The 24,945-nt window shown below is 39.7% G+C and overlaps 1 long non-coding RNA gene across 2 annotated transcripts in view; it reads left to right on the top strand.

Annotated features, from left to right (window-relative positions):
- LOC147820891 (uncharacterized) overlaps nucleotides 1-22,310 on the top strand; it is a 104,533-nt gene extending 82,223 nt beyond the window's left edge. For both annotated transcript variants that reach the window (XR_015448026.1, XR_015448027.1), the window contains one exon: nucleotides 17,050-22,310. This is a non-coding gene — a long non-coding RNA (uncharacterized LOC147820891). The remainder of the gene's footprint in view (nucleotides 1-17,049) is intronic.
- The last annotated feature ends 2,635 nt before the right edge of the window (nucleotides 22,311-24,945 follow it).

Genomic DNA, 24,945 nt, shown 5'->3' with positions numbered 1-24,945 from the left:
GCATAAATTGTTAGTGACATCAGTGCATGTGACAGGCTTGCCTACATCCAGATGGAAGTTCATGTCATAAAATTTAAGAAATAAAACCATTTGAACGTAGAGGTGGTAAAATTGTAAGCAAATTTTTCTTTTGATAAAACTATTGTTATGATATTTTTGTTTGAGCAATCTATAATAACAATAAACATAAACCAGGAATACAAAACCCTTTTCCCTCCCCCCAAAATGAATGATCTTCACTGCATGGATATTCAGAATAAAGGAAAAACACTAAATTAACATTTTACACACATTACATGAAGATAATTCCTAACTACTTTGAAAATTCAATTAGGGAATGTGGTCAAATTTGAATATGACATTTGTGTGCCTTTGTGTGTCAGTAACAGGAAAATAAGCTTCTATTTATAAATATAAAACTAATTTTAGATCATCTTTCAGGAATTATCATCTTGTCAGCCTTAGATGTGAAAAGCTGGCATTTTCTGCAGAAAATATTTCTTTGACTTTTAAAAAATCATATGGCCTCCAGCTACTGGGAAGATTTTTGTTGTTATAATAAAGGTGGCTTCTGAATTGATGGATGAATGTTTTAATAATAGTGTGGTGTAAACCTGGATGACATGCTCATCATAATGCATTTGGTTTATTTTTTGTGAAGGAAATTCTAAGCTCCCCATGGGGGTGCCCCACCCAGACTGGCTAACTACCAGGAGATTCCCCCAAATTAATAACTTTCTTTTGCTTGTGAAAGATCTTGAACTCATTACTGACTTTAGGTAGGTGTTAGGAGCAAAACCATCTGACCAAACAGTCTCTAAAATAGAATTAGAGCAATTAGAACAATGGAACTGAGAAAAATCACTCCCTTCCACCCAGTTAAGTTTGAACAGAACCCTGGAGCCATTCTTCCTTCCACTGTCCTGAGAGAAGTATTGAGACCCCTGCAGTGGGTCCCAATCTCCTGCTCAGTGCTATAGCACAAGGTGAGAAGAAAGACAAAGAGACAGAGTTAAAGAGAAAAATGGAGAGCCAGGATGGCCAGTGCTAAACAGCAAAGATCTTGGCCAGCCAAGACCATTGATATTTATTGGTAACATCACAGTTAGTTCAGAATAAAGGGGCCACATGTAGTTGTTAGGGATACATTGGTGATGCAGGCAAAGCTTATAAAGGAAGAAACAAAGCATTTTTGTTTTGTTTTGTTGTTTTGGCACTGGGGATCGAACTCAGGTCCTTCTGCTTGCGAGGCAGGCGGCAGAACCACTGAGATAAATCCCCAGCTTTAACAAAACATTTTTGAACTAGGAACAGAACAGACAAAATATAGGTTGGGGTTAATAATTAACCTGGTCTTTTTAGTAAAGAAGGTTTCAACTCTGGGAATGGAATTTGCGTATAACTCTGACCTTGGCTGTGTTTTATCTCATATTAAGCCCCATAGTTTCACAGGCCATTTCTCTGGTCTCTGCCATGGCCATTGGTGGTGGAGATGGGGTTGATATTGGCCCAAGCATCAACTAAAATGCTCTATGAGTCATGTAAGCTTTGGTCGGACTCAGTTCTTTAAACATGCCAATTGCAGGGTTAACTCTTTACAGCCTACACTGCTCAGAGCCTGCTTTGGGCATAATCAGTGGGGCAGTCTGCCACAGAGAAGTAGAGAATAACAACAAAAACCCAGAAGATCCCCCCCCCCCCCCGGAGATCTTTGCTGCTCTAGGCAAGAGCACAGATAGGTTGGATCTCTTGGCCTGACCTTTAGTCACCTTCCCCTATTTAAACCTTATTAAGGGTTCATGAATATGCACTACATCTCCTACATGTAATTAAGATCAGAGTGAATTCTGGGACAGGCATGCATGCTGGGAACAACTGAGATGACACAGCACCCTGTCAATCATTTATGCCAAGCACACTTAGATGCCTGGGAGGCATCGGGGCTGAGGTAAATAGCCTTTAAATTCTGAAAGCCTGACTTACCTGTGTGCACAGCTTTTTGCTTACCTGTCATCCCAGTACCACTTTTCTGTTTGTGCCATATTTTTGTCAGCATAGATTTGCACTGAGCAGATTTCCCCATGATCATCAATAAAGGTAGCTGGTTTTCACTTGCCATCAGGTATGCACTTGCAATTCATTGCTCATCTTACACAAGAGTCTGGAATTAATTTGTTAAATTCATCATGTGGTAACAGAATGACTAATAATCTTGTATCTGAAAATGTTTGAAATTTAAAATGAAAAGCAGAGGAATCTTAAATGGTACAACTCTGGGTACCATAACAAATAAAGTGGGACATTCTGATCTTAGGGAGTCAGGGATTAACATTTTTGGTCAGGGAAAATTCCTACAGAAAAGCCAGTCTTACCTATGGCATTATTATGACTCTGCCACAGTCAGGTCTTGTAACCTGTCCTTACTCTTCATCATCATCATTTTTTTTTTTTTTCATTTCTGAACCCATAGGCCCTTTCAAAGCTTTGTGACAGAAGTGGTCACCTGTATTTGTTTTCATAAATTGGGCCTTGGTGAGTTGATAATGCCTTGTATATGCAATTTCCATTATTGGTCCCAAATTAAAGATGAGGAAGTTAGGGCTCAAAGCCATATCCTTTTTAGCACAAGGAATACAGGCTTATGATTTTTATACTATGGGTCTACACTACCTAATATGACAGCCATTTGACACATTTAGCTACTGAGTACTTGAAATGGGACTCATGTTGATATAGGGAGTAAGACATGGCAAAGCTGGCTGGGGAAATAAGCAGGACATTTCAATTATAAGATCCCAGCACAGCAGCTCACAGCACAGAGGAAGAGGCTTCCTGGTCAATATGCCACAGCTCCCAGTGCAGAGTAGGAGGCTTCTGGGCCAACCTACCACCGCTCCCAGCACAGAAGAGGTGACCCTTGCACGGTGCCAGCAGCACCCCTGCCCCGCATCAAAATGAGAAGACATGTAAACATACCTCAGAACCAGACTTCCAGATCACCTACAGCAATCCCAAAGGAAAGCGAGATGGTCTGATACTGAACCACCTGGACTTCCTGAACTAGCAACAAAAGAGGATCTGGAAAAAATGAAATCAGAAATAATTTCTCACATGACAGCAGAGATTGTGTCCATAGTGCAAGACATGATTAATAAATCTAGAGAGCGGGGCTGGGGATTTAGCTCAGTGGTTTCGCTGCCTGGCCTTCAAGCAAAAGAACTCGAGTTCAATCTCTGGTACCAAAAACAAACAAAAGAAAAAACAAACAAAAAATCTAGAGAGGACACAGATAAAAAAAATAGAGGAGCTGAGGAACATGATGGAATCCCAACATAGGAAACAAATGGAATCCATAAAACAGATGCAAACAGATTTCCAGGAGATTAAAAACTCCATTGAAAGTCTATGTAGCAGAATGAGCCAATGTGATCACAGAATTTCAGATATAGAAGATAAGATTGTAATTAGTGAGGAGGAAAAGAAAAATTTCTTTAAAGTAGTAAGGGACCATGAGAAAACAATCCAGCAGCTGCTATATGATGCAAAGAAGAATACCATAGGACTGATTGGTGTCAATGAAGAAACAGAGAGTGCAGATGACATAAAAAAAACTGTTCAAAGAAATGATGGCAGAAAACTTCCCAAGCAGGGGAAAAGAACTTAACATACAGATAAGTGAGGTATATAGGACTCCAAATAGCCTTAATCAAAAAAAATCTACACATAGGCATACAATTGTTAAGATTCCAGAAACCCAACAGAAGAACAAAGTTCTACAAGCAGTTAGAGAAAAGAAATAAATCACATACAAAGAAAAGCCCATCAGAATCACAGCAGACTTCACAACACAAACCCTCAAGGCAAGAAGAGCTTGGAGTGATGTATTCCAAGCCCCAAAGGAAAACAGCCTCAAACCCAGATTGATGTACCCTACAAAACTATCTTTCAAAACTGATGGAGAAATATGATACTTTCATGACAAAGAGCACCTTAGGAGTTTCATGAATACAAAACCAGTGCTCCAAAATATTTTAGACAAAATCCTAGGAAAAGACAATGAGGATCACAACCCCAGGAAGCACAGCAGAATGAATCCACTGGACATGAAAAGAATTAAAAGCAAAGGGGGAGAATCTAACAAAAAGAAAAAAATCATGATAATGATAAGTCAATAGGTATCAGTTATAATGATCAATGTTAATGGTCTTAACTCACCAATCAAAAGAAATAGACTAGGGCCGGGTATTTAGCTCAGTGGTTTCACTGCCTGCTGCACAAGTGCAAGGACCCGAGTTTGATCCCCGGTACCAAAAAAAAAAAAAAGAATTAGACTGGCAGAATTGGGTCAAGAAGCAAGATCCAACAATATGCTGCATACAAGGAACACAATTCAAAAACAAACTCATAGACTGAAAGTTAAAGGATGGAAAACAATACACCATGTGACAGGAACCCGAAAAAAAGCAGGAGTAGCTATCCTCTTTGCAGATCAAGTGGATTTCAAACCAACACTGATTAAGAGAGACAAAAAAGGACACTACATCCCTGTAAAGGGAACAATCCAAGAGGAAGAGATGACAATCATAAATATCTATGCACCAAACACTAGTGCACCCAACTATATAAAACAAATACTAACCATCATGAAAAATCATATAAGCACTAATACAACAGTAGTGGAGAACGGCAATACTCCACTGTCACAAATAGATAGATCAACTAGACAAAAAACAAGTAACGAAATGCTAGAACTCAAACTCTTGACCAAATGAACTTAACAGATGTTTACAGAGTGTTCCACCCCCTAAAATCAGAATATATATTCTTTTCAGCTGCACATGGGTCATTCTCCAAAATACACCACATACTTGCTCATAGAACATGTTTAAGTAAGTGCAAAGGAATTGAAGTTCTCCCCTGTATATTATCAGACCATAGTGTGATGAAATTGGAGACCAATAGCAAAAGAAACCGCAAAAATTTCATAAACACATGGAAATTAAACAACACACTTCTAAATAACCAATAGGTCACAGAGGAAATTTAAAAAGAAGTCAGACAGTTCCTTCAATTAAATGACAATGACAATACAACATATCGGAATCTATGGGACACAATGAAAGCAGTCTTACAAGGGAAATTCATAGCAGCGAATACTCATACTAGGAAAACAGAGTGAGCCCATTTAAACAACCTGATGCTGAACCTCAAGCTTTTAGAAAAAGAAGAGCAGGACAAACCCAAAGCTCATGCAAGGGAGGAAATTATAAAGATCAGAGGAGAAATCAATGCAATGGAGACTAAGAGAACAATACAAAAAAAAAAAAATCAATGAAGCCATGAGTTGGTTCTTCGAAAGAATAAAATTGACAAACCCTTAGCCAGCCTTAGCAGAAAAAGAAAAGAAAAGGCCCAAATCCATGCAATTAGGAATGAAAAGGATGAAATTACAACGGACCCAGCAGAAATCCAGAAGATCCTCAATACCTACTTCCAGAACCTATATGCCAATAAGATGGAAAACACAGAAGAAATGGACAGATTCCTAGATACGTATGAATTACCAAAGTTGAACAAAGAAGATCTAAAAATTATTATTTTTTCTTTTTTCCCCCCATTAAGTTTATTGGTACATTTTAGGTATAAAATACATTTACATACATCATTGGGATCCTGTACCATTACATGAGTATATTGGTTCTTATTTTTTTTTCCCCTTCCCCTACCCTCCCTTCACCCCCTCCACCCTTTCCTATTTGCAAAGATTTTGCTTCCATTTTTTTCCTTTTCTCATACTTTTTCTTTTCCCTTTTTTCCTTTCCCCTACCCCTCTCATGTCCCCTGCTCCTTTAGACCTTTACTTCCTATTACACAATATCAATTATACATTTTTAAAATGAAAATATCAAGACCTAGGAGACATTACCACAGATTTTACAGAATTTAAAAGGATATATAAAGCATATTTTAAAAATATGTTTTGAAATAAATTTGACAACTTCTAAGAAGTATCTTGGAAGACAAATTAATGAAACTAACTCTGGAGGAAATAAAATAGCACCTATTAAAGAAAGTATATTCCTAGCTTGAAAACCTACCTATATGACAACAGCAGGCTTGATACATTTTAACTGATGAATTATATCAAAAATTTAAAGCAGAGAAAAGAAGGAACACTTCTCCTCTCATTTTTGGAAATCAACATTGTGCTAATACTGAAACTGGATAAAGATAATAGAAGAAAAAAGTATGAACATAGGTAAAAATGTGTTTAACAAAGCAAACTATTAGAAGTCAGATCTGGCAGGATGTAGAAAGTGGTTTTATTATAGGCATGGCAGTGTTGGTTCAGCATTGGAAGATCCACCCCCAAAAGTCATCATTTTAACAGAGGAAAGGAAAAAGCCATATGATCTTGTTACTAGTTGGAGAAAAAGTATTAGACTAAATTCCACAGCTGTTCATGGTAAAAGCTATCAGGAGACTAGAAGTAGAACCGAACCTTCTCAACACATTAACGACATGTACTCCATACTTCCAGCAAGAATGCCTTATATGAATGGAGAAGATACAATGCTTTCTCCTTAAGGTGGGGAACAAGGGCAGATATGCTTATTCTTCGTCTGTCCATTAAACTTTGAAACCTAGGCCCAAACCAAAATAGTCTGGCAATAAAATGACACAACTAGGATAGCATTGGCAAGGTAGAAGCAAAATCTTTATATGTAGATGAAATGATCATCTACAGAGAAAATACTAAGAAATCTCTAGGAGCCCCTAGAACTTGTATTTGAATTTAGCAGGATTAGAAAACAAAAGGTATATATAAAAATTCAGGTCTATGTATCCTTGCTATAAATGAAGAATTGGATATTGAAATTTAAAAGTTATGTAGGAGTACAAAGGACCTAGAAAAGAAAAAAAAAACAATATTGGAAGACGTTTAGTACCTAATTTTAAGACTTCCTCTAAAGCTACAATAATCAAGGCAGTGTTGGTGTAAGGAAAAACATACAGATCATTTGAATAAAACAGAGAATCTGGAAATAGAACCACACATGTATGGTCCACTGAGTTTTGAAAGATTATTTAACATTAATATTTTATGGAATATAAACTCAATTCAAGAGCTGAGGAAAAGATAGTGTTTTCAGCAAACAGCACTAGAACACCTGGTATCCATATATAAAAAATTAACCTCAACCCTTTATTTACATACATAAAAATAACTGAAGGGATCTATGAACCTAAATAAGAAAGCCTAAAAGTATAAAACTTTAAGAAGAAATTATAAGAGAAAATGTTTATGAATTTAGAGTAGGCAAGAACTACCTAGGATACAAAAAACATGATGTATAAAAGAAAAAAATTGATAAATGAGATTCCATCAAAATTTAGAACATTAAATGACATCATTAAAATGAAAAGTAGTCCTTAAACAGACCATATTTACAATGCATAGAACCTATGATGAGAATATATAAAGAATTCTTACAGCTCATTAATAGACAACCCAATTAAAAAGTAGACATAAGAAGGTGATAAATAGCCAGTACAGCACAAGGAAAGATGTGCAACTCTAAAATCAGAAAAATACTAATTGGTACAATAATAAGATTGAATTATACACTCATTAGGGAGATGAAGTTAAAAGTTTTAAAAGCCTTTTCATGACATTTTCTTTTTGTTGGATTCTCCCCCTTTGCGTTTAATTTGTCACTCCTAATGGGTTCATTCTGCTGGGCTTCCTGGGGTTGTGATCCCATTGTCTTTTCCTAGGATATTGTCTAAAATTTTTTGGAGTGCCAGTTTGGTATTCATGAAGTTCCTGAGGTGCTCATTATCATGAAAGTATCTTATTTCTCCAACAATTTTGAAAGATAGTTTTGCAGGGTACATCAATCTGGGTTGGAGGCAGTTTTCCTTTAGGGCTTGAAATACATCACTCCAAGCTCTTCTTGCCTTGAGGGTTTGCATTGAGAAGTCTGCTGTGGTTCTGATGGGCTTTCCTTTGTATGTGATTTGTTTCTTTTCTCTCACTGCTTGTAGAATTTTGTTCTTCTGTTGGATTTCTGGAATCCTAACTATTATACACCTATGTGTAGATTTTTTTTTGATCAAGGCTATTTAGAGTCCTATATGCCTCACTTATCTGTATGTCACATTCTTTTCCCCTGCTAGAGAAGTTTTCTGCCATCACTTCTGTGAACAGTTTTTTTTATGTCATCTCCACTCTCTCCTCTTTCTTCATTGACTCCAATCAGTCTTATGTTATTCTTCTTTGCATGGTCTAGCAGCTGCTGGATTGATTTCTCGTGTTCCCTTACTATTTCAAAGAAATTTTTTTTCCTGGTCACTAATTGCAATCTTATCTTCTATACCTGAAATTCTATCTTCACACTGGTTCATTCTGCTGTGCAGACTTTCGATGGAGTTTTTAATCTCCTGGAAATCTGTTTGCATCTGTTTTATGGATTCCATTTGTTTCTTATGTTGGGATTCCATCATGTTCCTCAGATTCTCTATTTTTTAATCTGTATCCCTCTAGATTTATTAATCAAGTCTTGCACTATGTGCACAATCTTTGTTGTTATCTGAGTAATTATTTCTGATTTCATTTTTCCCAGATCCTCTTTTGTTGCCCATTCAGAGAGTCCAGGTGGTTGAGTATCAGATTGTTCCATCTCCTTTCCCTTTGGGGTTGCTGTAGGTGACCTGGAAGTCTGTTTTTGAGGCTTGTTTATGTGTCTTCTCATATTCATGGTGGGGGGGTATTTTTCTGGCACTGGCGCAACTCACCTTCTCTGCCCTAGGAGTGTGGAATGGCAGCAAGGGAGCCCCCTTCCGGGGGCTGGGACTGGCTCACCTTCTCCACCCTAGGAGAATGGAATGACAGTGGAGGAGCCTCCTCCCGGGTGTTGGGATTGGCTCATCCTCTCTGCCCCAGGAGGGGGAATGGCAGCAGGGGAGCCTCCCTCTGGGTGCTAGACCTAAAAATTCTAAACAACCCAATATCAACCAATGAAATTGACAATGAAATTAAAAACTTACCAACTAGGAAAAGTCCAGGTCCTGATGGTGTCACTGCTGAATTCTACAAGACATTTAGAGAGGAACTACTGCCACTACTGTTTAAACTCTTCAATGAAATTGAAAGGGAAGCAATACTCCCAAATTTATTCCTGGAAGCAAGCATCACCTTGATCCCCAAAGCAGAGAAAGACCTAACCAAAAAAGAGAACTATAGGGCAATCTCACTAATGAATATAGATGAAAATATCCTTACCAGGATACTGGCAAATAGAATGCAGAAGATCAAGAAGATCATACACCGTGACCAAGTGGGATTCATCCCAGGGATGCAGGGATGGTTCAACATACGTAAATCAATCAATGTAATACACTGTATCAATAGAGCCAAGGACAAAAACCATATGATCATCTCAATAGATGCAGAAAAAGCATTTGACAAAATCCAACATGCATTTATGATAAAAACCCTACAAAAAATTGGAATAGATGGTCTCTACCTCAATCTGATAAAAGCCATGTATGAAAAACCAACAGCCAATATCATACTAAATGGTCAAAAACTGAAATCCTTCATACTAAAATCAGGAACAAGACAAGGATGTCCACTATCACCACTCCTGTTCAATATAGTTTTGGGAACATTAGCCACAGACAAGAGAAAGAAATAAAAGGAATAAAAAGTAAATGAATTAGTAAATGAATAGTAAATGAATTCAGATTGTTATTACTTGCAGATGACATGTTACTCTATATAGAAGTCCCCAAGAACTCCACCAAAAGTCTTCTAGACTTACTAACCAAATTCAGTAAATTAGCCGGATACAAAGTCAACACACAAAAATCAGTAGCTTTCCTCTAGACTAACAACAGACTCACTGAGAGAGAAATAGGGCAAATAATTCCTCTCACAATAGCATCCAAAACACTGAAATACCTAGGAATCAACCTAACAAAAGAAATCAAGACCTTCTCTCAAAACTATAGCACTCTGAAAAGAGAGATTGAAGACAATATCAGAAAATGGAAAGAGATCCTTGCTCCTGGGTAGGAAGGATCAACATAGTGAAAATGGCCATACTTTGAAAACTGCTATATAGATTCAGTGCAATCTCAATTGAGATCTCAGAAGCCTACTTCATGGACCTTGAGAAGACAATCCAAAAATTCACTTGGAACAAGAAGAGACCCAGAATAGCAAAAGAAATTCTAGTTAACAAAGACATGGCAGGGGATATTACAACCCCCAACTTGAAACTATAGTACAAAGCTACTGTGATAAAACAGCATGGTACTTGCAAAGAAACAGACCTGAGGACCAGTGGAACAGATTAGAAGATGCTGAAACAACTCCAGACACACTCAGCCACCTCATGTTCAACAAAGGAGCCAAACACCCTCACTGGAGGAAAGATAGCCTCATTAATAAATGGTGCTGGAAAAATTAAGTTTCAACTTTCCAAAGACTAACACTAGACCTATATCTCTCATCATGCACTAAACTAAAATCGAAATGGATTAAAGATCTAAATGGATTAAAGAGCTATTAAAACAGAAACACTAACCTGGCTGGAAGAGTTTAGGAAGAACTCTTAAAGACATCAGTGTAGGAAAAGAGTTTTGGACAAAACCTCAGTTGCCCATGAACTAGCACAAACAATCAACAAGTGGGATCTCTCCTTATTAAAAAGCTTCTGCACAGCAAGAGAAACCACCAACAGCAAGAAGAGACAACCCACAATGTGGGAAAAAATCTTCACCAGCTGTCCCTCAGACAAAGGTCTGCTATCTCAAATCTACAAAGAACTTAAAAAAAAAATCAGACCTCCCAAATTTAAAGACCCAATCCAAAAATAGGCATCTGAAATGAACAGACATTTCTCAGACAAAGAAGTAGAAATAGCAAATAAATATATGAAAAAATGTTCAAAATCACTGGTCATTCGAGAGATGCAAATGAAAACAACGCTGAGATTCCACCTCAGTTCAGAAAGAATGGCTGCTCTCATGAAATCAACCAATAACAAATGCTGGCAGGGCTGTGGGGAAAGAGGAACCCTGCTTCACTGCTGGTGGGAGTGTAGACTGGTGCAAGCACTGTGGAAATCAGTATGGACATACCTCAAAGAACTAGGACTGGAAGTCCCATTTGACCCAGCTATTCCTCTGCTGGGTATCTTCCCCAAAGAATTAAAAGAATCATTCCACAGTGATATATGTGCACCCATTTTCATAGTAACACAGTTTGTAATAGCTAAAACTTGGAAACAGCCCAAATGCCCATCAACTGGAGACTGGATAAAGAAAACTGTGTGTGTGTGTGTGTGTGTGTTTAAATAAAATGGAGTACTAGTCAGCCACAAAAAACAAGAAATTAGAGATATTTATAGCTAAATGGATGCACATTGAGGCAATACTCTTAAGTGAAGTAAATAGGACACACACGTGTAAATACCAAATGGTTTCTCTAGTGTGAGAAACTGAAAGTGTAAATAAGGACTGAAAGGTATAATAGATAATGTGAAATAGGAAGAAAAGGGGCAAAGGAGAAGCGGAAGTGGGAGGGGTAGAGGAAAAGGAAAAAAGGGAATGGAATTAATATGACAAAAGGAAAAAATGGAAACAAAGTCTTTGTAAATAGGGAGGGATGGAGGGGTTGAAGGGAGGGCAGGGGAAGGGAGAAAAAAATAAGAACAAAGAGTGATTTTGTAAAGGTGCAAATTTCCAATGATGAATATCTTTATATTGTATACCTAAAATGTACCAATAAAATTTAAACAAAAGATCCCAGCACAGCACCAAATAATCCCCAGGAGCCCGTATGTGAAACTTCTCCAGGGATCCCATGAGATGTGGATGACATATAAGGACACAGATGCCATGAGGAGCCTGCTATTGTGATTCTTCATGGCAGCCCACTCTGTGTCTTCCAGAATACAGTTTTATTTTTGCTTTTATCCTTTCCTCTCTTTGGCCCAATTTTGCTCTACAAAGCCAGTTTTTCTCTTACTCTTTCACCCCTCATTTTTCAAATAAACTTTGGCATTGCTTTTAGCTTGTCTTGTCCAATTCTTTCAAGCAAGAAGAACCTTGAATATTTTTAATTGATGAGCCATTTCTAAAGTAACTACAGGTCACCAATGTGCCTCAGAAGGTTAACTTTTAATTTTACTTACTTTGACTTTAAAAACTGGCATACAATTTAGTTACTGGAAGACTAATAAGTATGTTTGGAAGAACACTTGTGTCTCATTTTTAAAACTGTTTTATGAAATATAACTACAGATCAGTTATTTCCAATGAAAGTTTACTCAAGTTTATACACACTTTGGTTCCATTGAGGACAGGTCTGAAAGGCCATTTTAGCTTCAGGCCACCTTGCTACTGGGTTCCCTGAAGTCTTTACTGACTCAGCCTCTCGGTGCTTATTTTCTTTCAGCCTAATTCTATATCTTTCTTGTCCCTTTCAAATGTATTTGATTCCAAGAGTTTTTCCTAATGGACCTTCTACCCACAAATAGCTGTCTCAGAACGTGCTTCATGGAAAATGCAACTTGTCATAATAAATTTATTTTAAATAATAGAGTAGTCACTTGGGACTACTGGGACCTCAAACATCTGGAGTCTCAAATATTCACCTATTCAGGATATCACAGCCAGCCAGTTTGCACTGTCGTGGGTACCCTTGAGTGAATTCCCTTAACTGAGGGCAGTGGGTAACTCCAAGAAAAAAAATGATGCGGGCATGGCTGGACCAGTGAATTCTAAGGTCTTTTCTGAGTATCTATAAATACAGTTGTACCTATAATTGTGTATTATGTCTCTGGTGCCCAGGGACTGGAGCTGAAACTGAAAAATGGTAAAAAATTTTTCTCTGGGGCTGGAAGAGGAAAGAAAAGATCTTTACCAAGTAGCAAAAATGGAGCATCTGGGCCGGGGATTTAGCGCAGTGGTTTCACCGCCTGCTGCGCAAGCTAAAGGACCCTTCGATCCCCAGTACCAAAAAAAAAAAAAAGAAGCATCCATCAGACAGCGCTCAGTGTTGTGCACTGAGCAGAAGTAGGTTGGTACAGAGGCTTCACTTGAGGCACTTGAAAGACGTGGCGGGCAAAGTTCTGAATAGTGTATCTCTCTGTTCATTTGTGCAGAAAGAGAGTAGCCTGAAGAAAGAAGTACACTGCTTCATGGGCAGTGCATGACCACCATCTCTAAAGATCTGAAGGGAAGGCCGGGGATTTAGCTCAGTGGTTTCACTGCCTGCTATGCAAACCAAGGACCCGAGTTCGATCCCCGGTACCAAAAAAAAAAAAGATCTGAAGGGAGAATCTGAACGACAGGAGGCAGAGGATTTGAAGCAGAGTCATATGCATTGGGTTTGAGAATGAATAGTGTGAGAGAATATTTATGTCTCAGGAGGCTGTTCACCAAAGACTCCTTGCTGCAAAAGGAGTTCTTAATCATCAGACAAATGGAAGAACTTTGGGTCACAAAGGCTCCCACATCTCAGTACCCAGTCAGAACCACCCTGACTGCACCTAACAGGGTGTCTGGAAAGGGTTATCTGGGTACAATGTATAGCAGATTGGTTGTTTTGCATTCTTTCAATCATATGGAGGGAAGTGATATATTTTCATTGAAATAGATTCTCATTCTTGGCTTAGATTTATTTTTCCTACTTACTGCCATTACTAGGTGAAGAGGAAGAAAGTCCATATGGTCTTGTGACCACAGGAATGAAGACTGGAATATTTTCCCTTCTAGTAATTTTTCCCTTCCTTTCCATCTCATTGTTATATACAGGGTATGTTAGCTTATAAATTGAGAATCAGTATGGACTGTGATAGAGCTAGACGAAAAATGCACATCATCTAGAAATTGTTGAATTGTTGATTGGATACATCAACCCTTGAGGCTCTGGTTTTACTAATGGGATGAGTGTGAAGATAGTTGCACATGGTAGATATAAATGTTTGAAGGTATGTTTTGGAGAAGTGAACATGGAGAGTATATATACATAAAGATGGTGAAGAGTTAGAAGGTGGACTGCTGTGAACGTTATTATTTTGATGGTATTGACTGCTTGGTATTTGAAACTTGAAGAATCTACCTTTGGGTGAGTCTTGATGAGAGGATTCCAACTTCTGTACAGAAAGCCACATAGTTTTCCCTGACCTATAAAAACTATGGTACGTACATGTGACCAAATCAGATGCCCCTATCTGGAACTCTGAATCTCAAGTGAGTGGTGCAAAAATTTATCTTTGCTAGTGTTGGGGTCAAGGAGTATTCAGAGTTCATCTAGGGTATCATGGACAGGGCCCAGTAATGGTGACAGGTCTGCCTGAGTCAGACTGCTCTGTGACATGGCCTCAACTCTGTTCTGTGCTTGTCTCTTCAGTCCTTTCTGTTCCTGCCTGTTTTCTGAGCCTCTTTTTAGTGCTTTTCTGTCAATAGGTGATTGCACAATGTCTTTCCAGTGCATTTCTATTCAGTGTCAGTTGGCTATATTGAGATTTTATATTGATGAAGGATCCTTGACTCATGATAGGATATTCTGAGAAACTCATTGCAAAATAAAAATATCATAAGTTTAGAATGCATTTCATACATCTCATCTGCTGAATGTCATAGCTTGACCTCGCCTCCCTTAGCTGTACTCAGAACACTTACATTAGCCTATAGTTTGGCAAAATCATATAACACACAACTTATTTTATAATAAAGTGTTTAATATCTCTTATAATGTATTGAATAATGTACTGAATATGAGAAAGAGAATGGTTGTATGGGTACAAATTCAAAACTCAAAGTTTGTTTTCTACTGAATGTATATTGCTTTTGTCCCACTGTAAAGTCAAAAAATCTTGTTGAACCATAGTAAGTAGGAGACTGTGTGTGTGTGTGTGTGTGTGTGTGTGTGTCTATTTTTACAACCAAAAAGCCTCTTTCCTTTTCTCTGGATGTATTTAGGATTTTATTTTTGTCCTTTGCTTTCTGAAAGTCACAATGATGTAGTTAAACAGCAGGGATCTTAAAATTCACTGTTCTGATCCTCAGTTGAGACATTTCTACCTGAACATGTGTGTCTGTCTTCAGCTCTTGCCTCTTCCTAGGAATGCTATTCATTAAATTGCTCCCATGTATGTCTTCTCTTTTCTCTGTTTTTTTTTGTCTCTTTGTCTTAATGTTGTACATGCTGGCATATTTTCAAGAATTTAGTCTTTCCACTCTTCTATCAACTAAACTAACTAAAATGTTATTTTAGCAGTGATAGTCTTATTTTTAAATCATTTTTCTTTTTCTCCACTATTCTTCTGCATTTTTGTTTTGTTGTGTGGATGCAGCATCTTTTTATCTCCCTGGAAATACTAATTAGAGATTTTTCACTGTAATTCTTTTCTGTTCTTTACTCCAAGGTAATTTTATACTGTATTCTTCTTGGCCTTTCTAAATCATGTCTGAGATGTTTTTCAACAGTTTGATGACCTTAGATGTTCAGAAATGAGACAATAGGAAGGCCACTGAGGAGACCTATGTTGGTGGGGGCTTTGGCTTTACAGCATGGGAGGGTCTCTAAATGTCAGAGAAGAAACCCTTCTGCACACTAGTTCTTCCCCCAAGGTTCATTCATATTTCTTGTAGAGACAAAATTCCAGCTTTATTTTAGGATTTTCCCTCCTTCAGACTTGGATGCAAATGGCTGGCTGGTAGGTGTTTTGCAAGCAGAGATGTTGAGGGAAATGTCAGGGGGACTATCTTTTCTATAGATGTTCATTAGTGACTCTCTTTCCATCCTCATTGCTTGCACCGGCCCAGCATTGTTTTTACCTTCTCCATAGTCTCTTCTGCTCAGCTACATTTAACACTCCTCTATCTGCTTTGGATGTTATAGGGTGCTGAAATCTTAAGTCTTCTGGTGGGTCTCTCTTGGGTTTTCTGTAGAGAGAAGTGATGAATGTAAGGGTAGAGTCTGTCATTTTGAACTAGAAGCTGTAGGTTTTTTGGCTTTTAAATGCCTCTTTAATGTGCTCAATGTCCCTAATCATGGAGTCCCTGCATTAGTCAGCTTTCTCATGACTGGGACAAACTATCTGACATACACAATGTATAGGAGAAAAGGTTTATTTTGGCTTATAGCTTTGGAGGTTTCAGTCCTTGGCTGGCTGGCTCCAAATTAGAAACATCATGGCAGAAGAGCATGGAGGAGGAAAGCTGCTCAACTCATGGTGGCCAGAAGCAGAGAGCAGGGGAAGAGCCAGAGAAGAAGGGGCCAGGGACTAGATATAGGCCCCAGGGCCACCTCACCCTCATAATGCATCCAGACACACTCCAGAGTTGTGCTTTACTAGTTGTGCTCTCAAGGCAAGCAAGTTAATAATCAGTGTTAACTATCATGGTCCCCCTGGCGTATAGTATACTTTTCCATTTGGTTCTCACAACCCTCATCACTGGGCAGGCTTGAGTAAATGGAGTTGCAGAAATAATCAGTAAAGTTTCACCAAGTAGGGACCTCTTGATCAGAATAGTGAGAAGACATCTCTACTGCTTGTCTGAAAGCCAATGGGGAGGTACTTGATGGAATAAGGCTCAGGCTAGACCTTGGAAGAGGCAGCAGGTGAGTAGGATTATAGGCACAGTAATGCCTACTCAGCTGTTGCTAAGAGCCTAAGTGGATAGTGGGGGGAGATGAGAGATGAGCTAAGTGATAGCCAGAGAGGGCCTCAAAGAGCATATAAGGTGATATAAGCCATTGGGTCTGTAGGAAACCTGAGCAAAAGTCCTGCTGATGAGGGTAAGTTTGAAGCCAGGAAATAACATTGTCAGCAGTGTTAGTGGCACACACAAAGGACAATGATAGATTGCATAGCCCCCCCTCTCGCGTTCCTGAGCTAATGGAAGCAACAGCAGTGTGGATGAATGAAAGCCACAGCTTGCCCATTAGTTTCAACTTCCTTCCCCAAAGACTTCCACTGGAACTTGCAAAATGGGCATTTTACTTCTTTGTCCTTCATTTTCCAGCCTGCTGGAAGACACGTCCCGGGAGAGAGAGGAACTGATGAGAGAAACCCTCACGTTGAGTGACTGGCTCCACCACACTGGAAATGAAGCCAAAGCTGTCTCACACAGTTTCATTCCTGACCTGATTTCTAGATGGGGTGCACGTGGGGGCATGCAATGGGCCCACCGTTTGAGAGGTTCCTGTGACAGTGGGGCCCCTGCTGTCCTCCTATCACTTCTTCTCCAGCACGGTTGGGGAGCAACAATAAATAGGTTTTGGGCAGTGCCCCAGGCCACAGTGGCTCTTCATGCTGAACAGCCCTTTCCCATGGGTGTCCTGGACACGCCTCACGAGGGCACAGGCCCTGTGTGGGCAGCCAGGCTTCGCCCCACTGAGCAGAGGAGGCCTATCTGTGCCATGTGGTTTATACAGTTGTTTATCTCCTTCTGGCTCCTCCTTTGAGAAGATTATTTAGAGCAAGTGATTTTTTCCCCTCTTCTTGTTTACCTCTAGCAGCTGCCATTCAAAGTCTATCTCTTGGAATTTTCTAAGCATATTTGTACTCTCTACTGGGGCTCCGTTTTTGGCTTTACCAGCACCCTGTCTCTGGTTTTGTCTATGTCTCTTTCTCTGTCTCCTCCGTACATTTGGTTAGGTATCCCAACCTCTCAAAATGCCTTGGTTTTAGGAAAGCAGCCTCAGTCATGTTTCTCCTATGCTCAGCAGCAGGCCATGATGCTTATTCCTCTTGAAAAAAAATACAAAAAGGTTCCAAAGCTCCCGGTCTGCTATAAAATGCCTCATAACTGCTTTCCTTTGACCAGAGGGAGCCCTTTCTACCCAGAGGCTCCTCTTCCTTCATGACAAGCTCCAGAGCAGCAATGAATCATTCATCTATGAAAATGAAAGATTCACGAGGGCCTCCACTGGGCTGCCAGCAGATTTTAGGCAGGTTCTGATCCTGCTTTAATTTAATTAAGTTCTGTTTATTTAATCACCCCAGAGATATTGTATCCTCAGGCAGGAATTTGCTGCCTGCCGCTGAACTGCATTTTTGTCTGTGGGAGGAGGAGAGCTGTGATCTACCTGGTATTTGGAAGAGCTTGGGGCCCAAGAGAGGCTGGTGCTCTGGATTGAGGCCAGGACTGTGGGGACACTGTGCATGTTGTGTGTGAGTGTGTGCAGGTGTGGGTGTGTGTGCTCGCACAGGCAGAGCTCCTAGTGCTCAGTGCCCCAGGTCTGGTTCTTGGGCAGGGCTGTCAGAGAAGTCAGACTTGCCATGAGTCTGCATCCTCAGCCCCCACAGGAAGAAGTGTTAGAAACAAGGTCCCACTGTGGCTTATGGAGAGTATTGGTCAGAGCATGCCCCACAAACTCTGCTGTGGAGGGAGGGTGCTGGTGAAGAAGGTGGATGTCCAGGTACCATACTGAGACGTGCTGGGTCACGCTGGAGTTTAAGAACTATAGTGCTGTATCCCTAAGTGTTTTATTATTTTATTCTTCTTTTTCTTTTTCTTTTCTTTTCTTTTTTTGCAGTACTGGAGATTGAGTCTAAGGCCTTTACACAAAACTACATCCCTAGCTGTTTTTTATGTTTATTTTTTTAAATTTTGAGACAGGATAACGCCAAGTCACTAAGTTGCCCAGGCTGGACTTGAACATGCAATCCTCCTGCCTCCACCTTCCAGTCTCAGTGTGATTAACCACAGGAGTGCCTACATTTTCAGTTTGGAGGTGGGGGAGGCAGAGGACACTGATGGAAATCCATGTAGAAGGAATCATTAGGGTGAGACTCATGGTAGTGGAAGGCATTAGGGCACAGAAGTGTTTTCTGGAGCCCATAAATCCCTCCACTTGGAGGACAGCCTCTGTTTTAATGTGGAAGGGTGGCCCTGAGGGCACCAGCTGGGGTGTGATGGGTTTGTGCCAGGATGTGGGAGTGGATGGCAAGCCCCACACATGGAGCTGGGCAGGGCTCAGTCTGAGCTGCCCAGCTGGATCATTGACAGGTGGGGTACCAGAGTCCCAGGCAGACTGTCACACATGATGGGAGAGAGCTGATGCTGGGTAGTCTTCACAGGAAGAATGCCAGGATTTGTCCACCTTTTGAAGAAAACTGGAATGAAAGAAAAGACAGGAATTTCCAAGTTCCAGAAAAAATATATATATTTATGTTTGGCTCTGTTGAAGTAGGAGTGAGTTTGAGAAAGCTGGTGACACTTGGAAATACCTGCACACCCTTTTTTGAGCTCTTATTCCTCTGCTTTTTTGTCTCTGTTTTCTCTCCTTAAGAGTGCACAGCTATTCATATGGTTTTAAAAATAAGAGAAAGTTGTGTTGGTGCATTCGATTTCAGTTCTTATCTTTCAGCAGGAAGGTAATTCTATATGTCTCTAAATGCTTCCTGGTCAATTATACTTTAATCATTCTCCATAATTTGATAATTCCCCATAATCTTAAATCTAATATGCAGCAAATCAAATCACATCGTATTCCCTGCTTGGTGGCTTGGGCAAACTCTGCTGCCACATCCTCTCCAGTTCCGTGGTCCTTGAGTTGGTGGGGAGGAGAAGAACTGGGAAAGAGCAGGAATACAAGAGTCAACAATAGGCCACTTCTTGAGTCCAGCGAAGAAGTCTTGAAGGAGTGAGAGATGTAGGTCTCTTCCTTCCATTATGTAAGAGCTGTGTTCAATGCGAGCAACGATACATGTAACCAGCAATGCCATACTGTCTTTTTGTGTATGTGTTAGAAATGGATGAGGAAAATCTTTCCCAGAATTAATCATGCTTAAATAATATTTGAAGGCCCCAAATTTTTGCCTAACATCAGTTGATGATAGTGTCAGACATTCTCCAAATCCTAGCCTCCTAGTATTCATACTTTGGTATATTTCCCCCCTGCCCTGAGTAGAGTTGACCTATGTCACTAGATGGATATTGCAGAAATGGTTGGGTGTGACCTCTGAGCTTAGGTCATAAGAGACACTGGGGCTCCTGGCTTGCTGTGATGGATGGAGAAAAAGTCTCAGGAGAATTCCCAAGGATGGTCATCCAGCTTCACAAAGGGGCTCACAGGGTGAGAAGCTGAGGTCTGCAGCCAACAGTGTGTAAGTGAACCATCTAGGTAGGGTCCTTCAGTCCCTGAAATCCCTCACGTGACCACCATCTGGCTGATCCTCTGATGTGAGAGTCCCTGAGGCAGAATCACCCAGCTGAGATCCTTGGGTGTTCCTGACTTGCACAACTATGAGGTGAGAAATACTGACTGTTTATGCTGCTGAGTTCTGCAGTACTTTGTTATGCAGTAAAAGATAACTAATGCAATAATATTAGAAATAACCTCTTCTGTACCAATAAAAATCTAATATCCAAACCAAAGCATAAAATGTTCACAAAGGTACATTGTTATGTTTTTTATATATGAAGAGTAATGCTATGTTTTTCTCATCCTTTTCTCAAGTCTGTGCCAATACCCATTCTCCTGAGTGCAGTGTGAGGACAGCCTGTTTCCAAGTCAGCACCCCAGGGAGGGCAGAGGGGATGTGCCAGGTTCACTACATATTGGTTTGTAATACAATGTAGCCAAATTCTCCCTCTCTTGTGTCCCCTCCCCAAATGCATAGGTCTGAGGACAATGACAGTAGAAGTAGTCACTTAAAATGCATCCACTGCAGCAGCCCTGGTGGTGCACACCTGCCAACCCAGCACTGAGGGAGGCTGAGCCAGGAGGATTAAAAGTTAGAGACCCATCTGGGCAATTTAGTGAGACCTGTCTCAAAAATACAAGGGGCTGGATATATAGCTTAGGGTAAAAGCCTTAGGTTCAATCCCCAGGCCCCCCCCAAAAATTTTTATCCAAGCTGGTGAGTTCTCTTCTTTCTTGCTGACTAGCTCTGATATTAATGAAGAGGAATAGCAGAGAAACAGAAACAGAGAGAGAGGGAGAGAGGGAGAGAGGGAGAGAGGGAGAGAGGGAGAGAGGGAGAGAGGGAGAGAGAAAGAGAGAGAGAGAGAACCTGCTTCAAAAGTTTTGAAGCTCTTTTAAAATTGATTCTAAATTGACAGATAATTATAATACATCTTTAGAGGTATGGTGTGATGGCTCTGCTTGCTTTATTGTGTTTTACAAAAAGCACATTGTCTTACACTTAACACTTTCACTTATATTTGCTCTATAATCCCTCCCCCGGTGAAGCACGTGTAATTAGCTCTGCTTTGCCGATGAGGAAGCTGAAGGTCAGACTGTCATGGGGATTGGCCTGGGACAGAACTGAAACAGCCCAATTCAATACCTTTTCCTAGACATATGCTATCCAATGTGAGAATTATTATCACTAGAAAAAATGTGAATTTACAGTACATTAAGCATGTGAACTACCAAGAATTCTGCACATAGCTACCAAGAATTCTGAATTTACATGGAGCTAGCAAACTCTTACTTGTGGCTAGTGAGCATCTAAAACGTGGCCCTTTTGAATTGAGATGTACCGTAAGTATAAAGTGCACATGGCATTCAAAGACAGCATGAAAAAGGAATGTAAAATATTTATTAATTTTTATAGTGACCACAGGTTGAAACATTTTAAGTGTAAATCTAGTTGCACCTTGAGACTATACTCTTAAGTGAAATACATCGGACACACGTGTGTAAATATCGCATAATCTTTCTAGTGTGAGAAACTGAAAGGGTAAATGAGGACCAAACTGTATAATGGATAATACGAAACAGGAAGAAACTGTTCAAAAGGAAAGGGAAATTGTGAAAGGGGGAGGAGGAAAAGGGGAAAAAGTTGATAAAAGAAGGAAAAAATGGAAACAAAGCTTTTGTCAATAAGGGGGTGAGAGGAGGTTGAAGGGAGGGCAGGGCAGGAAGGGCAATGGGAGCAAAAGAGGAGTCGAGTTAGACCCTCTTTGTGATGTGATTGTTAGGCGCATTTAAATTGTACCAATACAATTCATTAAAAATGCGAATCAAATGTGTTACATTAATTTCATCTGTTTCTTTTTACTTTTTAAAACTTGCATGTACTTTTACACTTTTTTGTTTGGTTTGGTACCAGAGATCAAACTCCAGATCTTGCGCTTGCAAGGTAGGCGGCGGCACCACTGAGCTAAATCCCTGGCCCTACTTTTACATTTTTAATTGAAATAATTGTACATATTTATGTAGTATAGTGCAGTCACTTGATACATCATGTACAATGATGAAACCAGGGTATTTAGTGCTTCTGTCTCCTTAAACATTGATCACTTCTTTAGTTTGGAACCGGTCAACTTCTCTCTTCTAGTTCTTCATTTCTTTCCTATACTATAGGGGTTGAGCTCAGGGACTACTGAGTACATGCCCAGCACTTTTTATTTTTATTTCGAGACATGATCTCACTAAGTTGTCTGGTCTGACTTCATACTTGCAATCTCCCCGCCTCAGCCTCCCAAGTAGCTGGGATTACAGGCATGTGCCATCAAGCTGGGCTTTTTCTAGTTCCTTATAAAATATATGTTATTGTAAGCTGTAGTCCCCCCTGCAGCACTGTAAAACACTAGGATGGATTCTTCCTATCAAACTGTATTTTGGTATCCCTTAGCCAGACTCTAACCCCCCTTCCTAGCCTAGCCATCCTAGTAATCACTATTCTACTCCCTTCTTCTAGGTCACCTTTCCACACACTAGTGATAAAATGCAATATTTGTCTATCTATTCTTGGCTCATTTCACATAACATGATGTCCTCCAGTTCCATCTGTTTACTTTTAAAATGTGATGTGGCTACCATAACATTCAACCTGTCCTCTAGCACTTGTATTTGCAGTCCACTTTGTACTTCTGCTAGATCGTATGCCTCTAAACCATGGCTGATGTGTTTTTAGATTCATGGCCTCAAGTCACTTCAGGCCAGTCTTCAAATCACCGCAGGGCTCTTGGGAGATAAGAGGAGAATCTGATCGATTGCATAATTGATAAGCCCCTGTTTTTCATGTCTTAATATTTCACCATGAAAGGGAAGAAACTGAGTGCTGTGGTGGTAACCCAGGGAAGGACCAGATACTGTCCAATACCCCAGATGACTCTCTTCCAAGTATGTCCTTGTATCAAAAGGGTTTTCCAAACTTGTCTGATTTTACAAGGCGCCAAGGAAAAGTTCAGACTTCTGAGTCAGAAAACTTTATTTTTCCTATTAAGGCTGGAAAAGTGTATGGGACAAGATGTAGTACCTCCAGTACTGGGGAGCCTGCTTAACAGGGACAGCAAAGCTGGAGAGAGGGCCGGGAAGGGAATGGAAAAGGAGACGTTTCATCAGCCAGTTAGAACAAGTGATTCACTTGTGCTTTCATCTATTCATTCATGGTAAATATTGTCTAATTATTACTTATTGTCTAATGTGACTTTATAATCTACCAAGCGCTGTTCTAAATTCTAGGAATACAGTGGTAATCAAGGATATATACTTCTGCCCTTATAAAACTTGTTTTCTATGCTGGAAGACAAAATAGGTAAACACTTAAAGACGTAAGTATAGGAAAAGACTTTCTGAACAAAACTTCAGTTGCACAAGAATTACCACCAAGAATCAACACATGGCGTTACATCAAGTTAAAAAGCTTCTGCACAGCAAAGCAAACCACCAATGGACTGAAGAGACAACCTACAGAATGGGAAAAAATTTTGCCAGCTACTCCTCAGACAAAGTACTAATATCTAGAATAAATAAAGAACTCAAACAAATAGACACCCCCCAAATTTAAAGACCTGATCAAAAATGGCCATCTGAAATGAATAGATACTTCTGAGCAGAAGAAGTATTAATAGCCAATGAGTACATGAAAAAATGTTCAACATCATTGGCCATTTGAGGAATGCAAATTAAAATAATACTGAAATTTTATCACACTCCAGAAAGAATGACTCTTATCAAGAAATCAGCCACTATCAAGGAATCAACCAATAACAAATGCTGGTGGGGGTGTGGGGAGAAAGGAACCCTTCTCCATTGTTGGTGGGAGTGCAGACTGGTGCAGCCACTGTGGAAATCAGTATGGAGATATCTCAAAGAACTAGCGCTGGAGGTCTCATTTGACCCAGCTATTCCCCTGCTGGGTATCTTCCCCAAAGAATTAAAAGAATCATACCGCAGTGATATATGTGCACCCATGTTTATAGTGGCACAGTGTGTAATAGCTAAAGCTTGGAAACAGCCCAAGTGCCCATCAATTGGAAACTGGATAAAGAAGATGTGTTTTTTTTAATAAAATGGAGTACTACTCAGCCATAAAGAATGAGAAACTAGAGACATTTATAGCTAAATGGATACATATTGAGGCCACACTTTTAAGTGAAATAAATAGGACACACATGTGTAAATACCAAATAGTTTCTCTGGTGTGAGAGACTGAAAGTGTAAATAGGGATTAAAATGATTAAAATGAATATTTGATAATTTTAAATGGAAGAAAAGGCTCAAAGGGGTAGGGGAAGTGGGAGGGGAAGGGGAAAGGAAAGAAGGGAAAGGAAAAATTATGAGAAAAGGGAAAAATGGAAACAAAGTCTATGTAAATAGGGAAAGGTGGAGGGAGTAAAGGGAGCACAGGTAATGGGGAAAAAACAAGAACCAAGATACATCATGTACAGGTACAGGCACCCAATGATAAATGTAAGTGTATTGTATACCTAAACTGTACCAGTAAAAGAATTTAAGGAAATAAATAAATAAATAAATAAAAATCAAGAAATCAGCCAATAATAAATGCTGGAGAGGCCTTGGGGAGAAAGGAACTCTTCCTCATTGTTGGTGGGAGTGTAAACTGATACAACTTTTATGGAAATAAGTATGGAAATTCCTCAAAAAACTAAAAATAGAAATTTCATTTGACCCAGCTATTCCTCTTCAAGGTATCTTCCCCAAAGAATTAAAGACAT

Source organism: Heterocephalus glaber, unplaced genomic scaffold, assembly GCF_053883595.1.
Source record: "Heterocephalus glaber isolate CG9 unplaced genomic scaffold, H.glaber_assembly_v1.0 deba00001788, whole genome shotgun sequence".
Lineage (NCBI taxonomy): Eukaryota > Metazoa > Chordata > Mammalia > Rodentia > Bathyergidae > Heterocephalus > Heterocephalus glaber.
This window is presented reverse-complemented; position numbering and strand designations above follow the sequence as displayed.